We start from the raw sequence: 9401 nt of genomic DNA on the forward strand, positions 1-9401 counted from the left end.
ATATCGTTCAAATTACACAATACGTGAGATATTACCATTAAAGGTATTACCAATACTATCGCAAGATTTTATTTCTCGAAGAAAAATCTTTTCAGTGGATAACGTTTAGCTATACCAGGATATCTGATCAACGATAAGCGACCGGGAAAGATTCTTGCTATTCGTGATCGGCAATTAGGAATACAAGATCAAAGCAGTCGTTCCGTCATGGTTAACGTCCAAATGTCGCCAACATCAGCGAAGTTTCGAATGAATATTTCAGGGTAACCGCCACCGATGGGATCCCGTTGATGCTGCAACCCTCCCTATGTTGTTCCTGCAAAGAGCATTTGTGTAATCTATCAGTACATCCGGAACTTTCGGGGATGAAACCCTTTTGTCGCTCGTGCGAGGTGCTTAAGCGGTTGGTTAAGTTGGAAATGGAGTGCTGTCGCCACACACGTAAATCACGCTTACATCTTTTTCAAAGAACACCAGCGAATTGCCGTCGCTATACCCCACGATTTTCTATTAATTTCTCAATTTGATTTCCGCCATTTTGTACTAGTTAGCGCGTCGAAAGTGATTTCTTTAGGGTTAATTATTTATTCAATTTTCTTGGCTAATTTATTGATTAAATTTATATTTTATGTTTAAAATAATAGAACGCAGTAGTAGTTGTATAGTACCTATATAGGATATTCTTCTTGCTTATTTATTACATGTCACAGATATTTTCGTACATCGTATTATTCGAATGCTCTATTCGTTCATCAAAAATGAATCACCATGAGAATTTATTCCTTGCAGATTATTATATTAAAAAATAAACCTTCCTATTTGGAATTGATTGTTCCGAGCAATAGATTAAAATTGAACTCGATGGACTCGTAGTGTTACTTACGTAATTCATTTCATTCGAATTTATATTTGCTCTATTAAAGTCATTGGATCATAAATGTTCTAAAGAATCGTTCCCGATTTGCATATACAATAGACGAACCTAATTCTTCAAAAAGAATTGCCAATGAATTTTAATTTCCCAGTATTTGTACCATATTTTCCGTAATTAAAAACACAATGGAAGAATATCGTTAATTTGCTACACTTCTGAATCAAATAAATATTAATACTAAAAATTTCCATGAAATTTTGCATAAAATATTTTACTTCAAATAAGCCTATAGCGATAAACTACGCTAATCTATCGACTGCCTTATTGGACTTTGAAATTGAATTAAAATTTATAATACGACGCAGATATTTATCAAATTATTAGACATAACAAACAGTCAATCACCAATCTATATCTCCCCATTGTGTATTCTAGAAATTGTAAAAAAAGCTATGTCACGACACACAAAATGAAGGGAAAACTATTTATCTCCATTTATACTACAAATTATAATTCTTTTTTCGGAGAATAATATTAATAATAATAATAATAATAATATAATATTATAATAATTTTATTCTATTTTCTCCACGATATAACCATCAAACGAAATTGCCGGAGGTCTCCGAAATTGTTATTTTCCACGGACTTTGGCTACCTCTGTTGACACCGTTCAGCAACTGAAGCTCCACTATGGACCGTATTTAGAGAACCTAGGAAAACACTCGAGCTGTTGCGACAGCCGTCCACAACCGTGTCTATGTTTCAGATAGTCCCAACGTTATTGTGTTCATGGGCCTGGTCCGTTAATAATAACGTGTATTTACGCCGACGGTGTCATGATTCTTTCGAGGTGCTCCTTGTTCCTCCGGAGCAACAACCTCGCGCAGACAGAACGTGTCATGCTGGGAAATGAAAGCAAATTACCGCGGTCTACAAATTGGAAATGATTGCTACTTCACGGGTGAGTATTATTTTCTTCTGGGAATAATTTCGGGATAATTATAAATTGCTCAGGCTGTACACTAGAATCATAAGCAGCTCGGACAATTTTTCATTTTTAATGGTCGATCCTGCGGTGAGGTAATTTGGGATTATTTGAAAGATATAGTACCGATCGTATCAGACTTGAAGATAACGGAGCAAATTTTACTTCGGAATCCGTTTTATTCTTTTGCGACTCCGTTTGTCTATTTCCTTTTTCCTTCAGTTCTTCCGTGATACCCTCCAGAGAAAAATAGACGCCTGATTCAGACGACATTCCAAAACTAAACCTATCACAGGCTAAATGACAGTATTGTAGGATGCTATTTCGGGGAAAGAAATCGCGAATCGGTCAATGCCAACTCGAAATCCTATTTTAGATAAATTATAAACCGATATATAACCTATGCGTGACGTTATTCTAGAAGCATATCGAACATCAGCCGATAACGATGTGAAAAGCTATTTTTGGTAGCAAAGCTAAATTTTTGTTCTTTACGGGGAGGTGAAACGCAGGTCAATGGAATCGCGATCGTCACATGGAGCGAATCGCGAATCGGCAAGGGAACATGATTTTCACGAGAGCAAATCGCGAATCCGGAAAGTGACGCAATTTTTATGGGAGCAAATCACTAATCGGCTGAATCATATCAGACAATTAAAGCACATCATCGAGCTTTGCAAAAAACATAGATCAGGGCCCTCGACGATACAAGGAGAGTTCTGAGTGAAGAAGCGTTAAAGAATCCTCGTGAAAATAGATGTTCCGAGTGCTATAGTTGCGTTATTTTAGTGATATTTTCTCGTATTTAATCAGTTTCTGAGCTTGGTGTTCGTTTCATCCCGTTTCATATTGTTCTGTCCATTTTCGGTGTGTCAAACCGTTTGCGCAAACCCGATACTCCTTCGATAAACAAAGGAACATATTTATATTTTATTCCTGTACGTTAGAGACAATAAAACCTGTTTCCGGCATCCTACAGTATTTAAACTTTTGATCAAAGTTTCTGTAATCAATGTTACCACTTTTTGGTCACGTGTCCGCGCGATTTCTCTTTTCATATACATACAACTAATTTTTCCATCTACTGACCATGGTATCTGACTTAGTATCAAGCACTAATTATACAAATTTTACAACGTATTTATAAAGAAGGTCTTGATACAACGTGAAATTTTCTTAACACATTGCGTACCACATAGAAATCTCGAAGACATACGCCAGGGACCGTTATCACTTGAAAGCACCGCCAAATTACGCTTCATTATAGATCTGGTAATTTCACTGTCAATAGCATCGTCTCCGGAATCGTCAAAACGGTCATCCGCATCTTCGATCTCACTAGGAATATCTGATAAATTATCGTTAAATACTTCCGGAAATGCGTCAATTTCGTTGGTTTCCTTCCTTTTTCCAAGAGAGGGCATTTCTAAAAGCGTCAGGAACTTGAAGACGAAGAATATTCAAATGAGCAAAGTACAGTGTAACTGCAATGCTTCATGGGTTCGTGCAATTATGCAATTTTTCGTAGATTGACCTGCACGGTTTCCGCCAATGAGATCGCTTCATTCGATGTGGACAAGACAGTCTCTTGTCATCTAAGTTCATAACAGATGGCGAAATTGGCGCGAAACACGAGAAAACTCGTGAGCGATACGCAATGTGTTAATTCGTGACAGTCTAATACTACAATACAATTCAAAGAATTTTTTTATAACTAATCGAATCGCTGTTAAAACTTTCAATGATCTAAAAACAATCGCACTTCCTTCGTTTAACCGAAGGTAGCAAATATACGAATGACGGATAGCGAATAAAAATGGCCTCTCTGCCAATTTTTCCACGTCGCTCACAATACATTTCCACAGCCCTTAATCGCTGCACAGTTGAGCACGGTACTCTCATCTCCAGGCACACCAGTGTGCTCCACCTCAAAGGGCACTTCCTGGACAATCAGCCCAGCGGCATATAGCCGAAGAGGAGGCCACAAAAGTGTAGCAAATTCGAGAGTCATCGGAACGCGTGCAGCGCAAATTAAGTATCGGGCCACGGGTCTTTTGTCGTGGAGAAAAGAGGCGCGTAAGGGACACGGTCGAAGAGGAAGAGAGGGCTAGGTCAGAAGAAGGTGGCCGGTTCCCTTTTCACGCGGCGACTCCACGCCCATCGTTTCACGCGACAATAGCCAGTGTCCCGCGACAAAGGCTAAACAGCCAAAATATTGGCGAAAATCCTACTGTTCCCTCGATGGACTGGTTGCTAGGAAAAGAGTGGCCTGTGGTCGAGGAGGGGCTAAATATCTCGAAATTTAATCTATCCCCCTTTTCCCTAATCCTGTTACACGGCCAAACGGTCACGTTTCAGCGGGCATCGTCGACCGCGGCCAAAATCAAGAAGGTGGTCCTCGAGATCTCGAGGACTTCCGCTTGGTTCCGACGCGCCCACGCGGCACATCTCGTTTCGTGGCTGGCCATGGCCATTGGTCCGTTTCTTCTTCGTATTCTAAGCGTATTCGACAATGGGGTCCTCGATAATTCGACCTCGTGCTCTCTGCCAAGGGAACGATTCTTTCTTCCGCGGCGTTTACCCCCGAAGAGTCTATCATGCCTCGTTAAATCTCGAAAGGCCGCCGGTGTAAACACAAATGGCGCCCCGCGGAGCGACCCCGTCCTTCCTCCGCTTCCGTTTTCAAGTGGCGATTCGTTATTTCGTCGTTACGCGCGTCATCGCCTCCTCGAGGGCACTCCGCGTTCTCGAGGGCTCCCCGTCTGACACTTGGGCGACTCGAGGACGAACTACTAATCGATGGTAATATGGCGTTTCTTTCGGGGTTTTTGGAGTATAGACTTGTACACGTGGCGGTGGCGATGGTATCGTTCCTGTGGAGATGTTTGGTAAATATCTTTGTTGATCGGTTGAAGGGTTAAAGAATTTTAACGAATGGAATGTTGGTTAGGGTGAAGGATACTTTTGATTGAAAGTGAGTTTGTGATACTTAACACGTTCCGTGCCAATAATCTCCAGGCCATTTGTTGTTTCGACTAAAAATTGATATATTATCAGGCAATATGTCGTTACATCATCGATCCACAAGTAATTAGCTTGTTTAGAGTAGTTACCACACCGTGTACCATTTATGGTGCTGCGATCAGTTCGACTGTAAATGTCAGTCAGTTGGAAAATTTTCGATCAGTAAAAAGAACTAGAAGAGTATTGACATTTTGCAGCGATTGTCTGAATAAGCCATTTTTATGCATCCCTTGCTTGAAAAAAGTCAACCGTTACATGTAATTAATAATTATTTTATATATAACGACTAAACAAATTTCTGTGCTTTGTTCTACATTACATTTTGTATAATAGTGGAAATGTATTTTACAGAATTAAATCAACCATAGACCCCAAAATTTATCTCTTAACGTTAATGGCAATGAAATTTCCTAACCACCAAAAAGCGCAATTTTTATCCGACGTTAGACAGGCACCCATCTATAAAATCTCCAACTTCTGTCAGCCTGTCACAGTTCTCCAGTGCCTACCGTTTACTGCGTCAACGAAAGAAGATCGAAGAATCTCGCGAAATCTCATGCCGAGAAACAGGCAAGCCCCGACGGGACCGGCACGATAGAGTTTATAAATTATGAATATTTAATATTAAGCAGAGAGCGAGACGGAGCGAGGCCGACTCTCGGTGTTCCCGGAAACGATATTTTCCTATCTCGGTGCAATAACGTCGCGCAGCGTAAAAGGGATGCTTAGGAAACAGGATGGTACACGTCGCTAAAACGGGAGCATCCCTTTGAGAGCAGCGTCAAAGCTAATGGACCTTCTCTCTTCTCCACGGGGTTCTATCGTGTTTCTCTTCGCCTTGTATCAGTTTCTCTTCTCCTTTTCGCCTCTGTACCCTCCTTTTCCCCTCGATGGTTCCTCATTTCCCGTCCAGGTACTCATACCCCTCCTCTTTCTCTCTTGCTCGTTACAAAGGGGGTCACGAGGACCGAGGCCAGAAGCCCTGCTAATGTTTAGTACCAGTTGATTGCAAGCTCGTTAGAATATGCATAAAGCATCGTTGTTAAATGCTCTTTCTCCTTGCACGGCATGCCGAAGTGAATTTAATGGATACGTGGCTCTCCTCTTCAGCCGTGTCTGAGCACGCGTGCAGCCACAGAAATGTTGCTGGTGTCGCTCGATTTGCTTTGGTGAACGGGTCTCGATGGAATAGAGATAGAGAGGCAGGCGAAGTTAATTAGACGCTGCGAGTATGGTGGTTGTATGGGAAATAATATCTACAGTTGTAAGATGTTAAAGGGAAATGGAATATAGAGGCGGGGTTGGGGAGAGTAGAAGGGGTGGTTGTGAATAGAGTGAGGTATTTGTGGATGAAGTTGTAGTTTGAATTTAGAAGATGTAAATATAGGTGCACGTTTAGATGGATTTTTTGGAGCTTTGACAGAATTTCTGACAATTTACATTTATCCATTTTCTTATGTAAGACGAGGAATGGCAATGTTAACTTTGTTATTCAATTTTAGGAAGTTTTTTGATTTAAGAAATATGTAAGTACGTAATTTTATAGTTTTGTTGTAATTAGATGTAGTATACATCTGTTACAGACATGTACGATGAATATTTGTATAGATGCAAAATAGTGCAACCATTGGAAAGATGAAAAATATGTCTTCCTATGTTGTTTATAACTTTTCATTTTAATCGCATTTTCAATTTTGCATCGCAATTAAATATGGAACGTAATCTTAATACTTTAGCGACGGGAATGTCTATTTCGCAGCAGGGTTACATTTTAGAGAGACAGAAATATGAAAATTATTTATTCCCAACGGTTTCAAACAACGTTATGGATCGTATAAAAGCTTTGTTTCAAAATGAAAAATCGAACAGATTAAAGCTAGTGACGATACCTTTACCAACCATTTCTGTGTATGCCACATTTGTTAACAATAGATGATGTTCTGTAAACGATTACGTTTTAAATTTTAAATCAAAGAACAAAGTAGCTTAATCATGTTGCGTCCATTTACATTGTCCCTGGTTCCATTTTCATCTCTCCTGAACAAGAGTATTCCCTTTGTAAAATATTATTTTTAAATCGATATTTTGTTTCCGAAGGCTATAATATTTTTATTTATACTTGTAGATATCAAAATACGCCTTAAAATATTTATCTCGTCGACTAATTAAATCCGCTATCGAACTATTAACAACGTCAAAATGTTATTTTAGATAATTTACAATTTACACATAATTTATAATTATTTTTCTTAATATTTCGATTAATTAAAATTCTCCTTCCAAAGGAAATCACATTACAGGCTAAGGCTTGAAATCCAATTTAACCAAAATGAAATTCCTCGCAGTGGAAATTTCAGCAACTCCGAGAAAATGGGAAAATAAAAGGGAAAGGTAAAATGGAAATAAAATTGAAATAAATCACAGAAGGAGCGAAACGCGAGTTATACTAACGCAATAATTAGACTTAGAACTCGAGGTATAGTAGGACCAAGTTGAATTCACGTTGTTGGTAGGATTCTCCGTGATTTCAAAAGCTCGTTTCCGTCGCGTCGGCGCGAAATCTTCAAGTTTGGTTTATCGGATCCTACGTTCTCGCGAGCGTTTAGAGGGGAGTTTGAAAACCGATTAGGAGTGTATTTGGAAGCATCAAAACTAACAGATACCTTGTGCAGTCCGGCTGCACGAAACTCGACCGTCCGTGCCTCGAAGTTGCTGGTCGCCTCCACCACGACATTTATTAACCTTGCCATCGGAGTTGCTGAGTATCTGTTCTGCCTCTGGATTATACAGGGAGTATCGACAAAGCAGAGATTAACGCTACACAGTTTGACGAAGTTATAAATGGATCACCATCGAACGATAAAATTCATTGTCCGGAATCGTGCTCGGTTATATTCCAGATTTTCCATGATGTCGCTTGATTTATTTCGAAATTTGTTCTATCGAAGATAGAAAAATCGATAAGAGTTATATTTAATTGCTTGTTTTTGAAAATATTTAGAAAAATCGTCGAGAGAATGCAGTTTAAAATTTGAATAGTTGTATCTAATACTGTGCAACAGAATTTTCAATAACTGCAGATGAAATTGGAATAATTGTTATAATAATTCGAGATAATCTATAGTAATGAATCTATCTATCAATAAACAATTGTATGTTACGTTGAATGTATTGGCAATTGTAAAACTCTAAATAAAATCATATTCAATAACAAAAATTGCTCGATATTTGCGAAGATATAAAGAATAACGTAAAATTGTATTCCTTTGTTTGTCAAATCTATTGAAATTATCGAGCAATCGTACCAAAATTTCAACGAATCATCGAATGAAAAAGCAGTACGCAAATCGAATAAACAACAATCAAATAAAGTCGTAAAAATATCTCAAAACAATAATTTATTAATTTTATTAATTTTATTAATTTTAACAAATAATAAATTCGCGAGCCTTGTTAAACTGAAAACTAACTTATCACATCCTCCGAGTAGAACCACCAAAATCCAGCCCACGCTTAAACCACCGTGCCCCTTAAACCAGGCTAAATATCGAATCAAAAACTGTCACGACGATTCAGATCTACATTCACAGCAAACAGTAGGTACCTCTTAAAAAGAAGCAGCGCTTCTTCGACAAACCTATTCCACTGGAGAAAAGCAAGGAAACCTATTTATCCCATCCCGATGTTCCAGTAACTCTATATTCGGTCCGATCAGATACGATTGCTAGCCTTGGGCCAGCATAATAAGAAGCGTCGAAGTGTCCAATATTTTCGCACGGCGAACTCGTTCGGATAAGATCGGTACTCCGAAGGCAGTAGCCAAGGAAACAGTATCGTTTGTCTGGAAGAAAGCAACGGTGGCCACACGAAACCTGCTGTCAAAACACAATAAGACGAGACGATCCACGAAAGAAGATCGATTTTTGCCCGTGTCCACCACATGTAATACGAATATTCGCGTGTGAGTGTGTACGTGCTGGCTTAAGTGTGCATATAGCGCGTATAGGCTGAATGTGTATATAGATACCGGTCCATTGTGTGGCGTCGCTAAAATGCTCTTCTCGCGGCGAATAATGGCGATAATTGTGACGAAATGGAGCGTCATTGTGGGAAAAAAGGTACCGTAACGATCGAGGCTGGCGAGAGGAGTAAGTGGCAGATGCATGGCGTTCGATTGACAGCTTCTCCGATTTCTTTCCTCGCGCTCCGATTCGTATTCTTCCTTTAACTTGTCTTTCCTAGCGTAAATCGCTACTCGAGCAAATTTATCCTGTTATTTTGCCACGGGTTTGTTAAACCTAGCACCGAAATGCATTTGTTCAAGTGCATTCTTTTGCTCTTTGTTGTAGATCTAAGGTTAGAAAGCACAGTGTGCACACGCATTCAGCGAAATAGTAATTTTAATTTAGAATAGGAAAAATAAGAAACATAACGTAGGATGCTATCTCGGGGAAAGAAATCGCGAATAGGCCAATGTCAACTCGAAATCCTATTTTAAATAAACAAATTATAAAC

This window comes from Eufriesea mexicana, unplaced genomic scaffold, assembly GCF_001483705.2.
Source record: "Eufriesea mexicana isolate 0111107269 unplaced genomic scaffold, ASM148370v2 scaffold996, whole genome shotgun sequence".
In the NCBI taxonomy this organism is placed as follows: domain Eukaryota; kingdom Metazoa; phylum Arthropoda; class Insecta; order Hymenoptera; family Apidae; genus Eufriesea; species Eufriesea mexicana.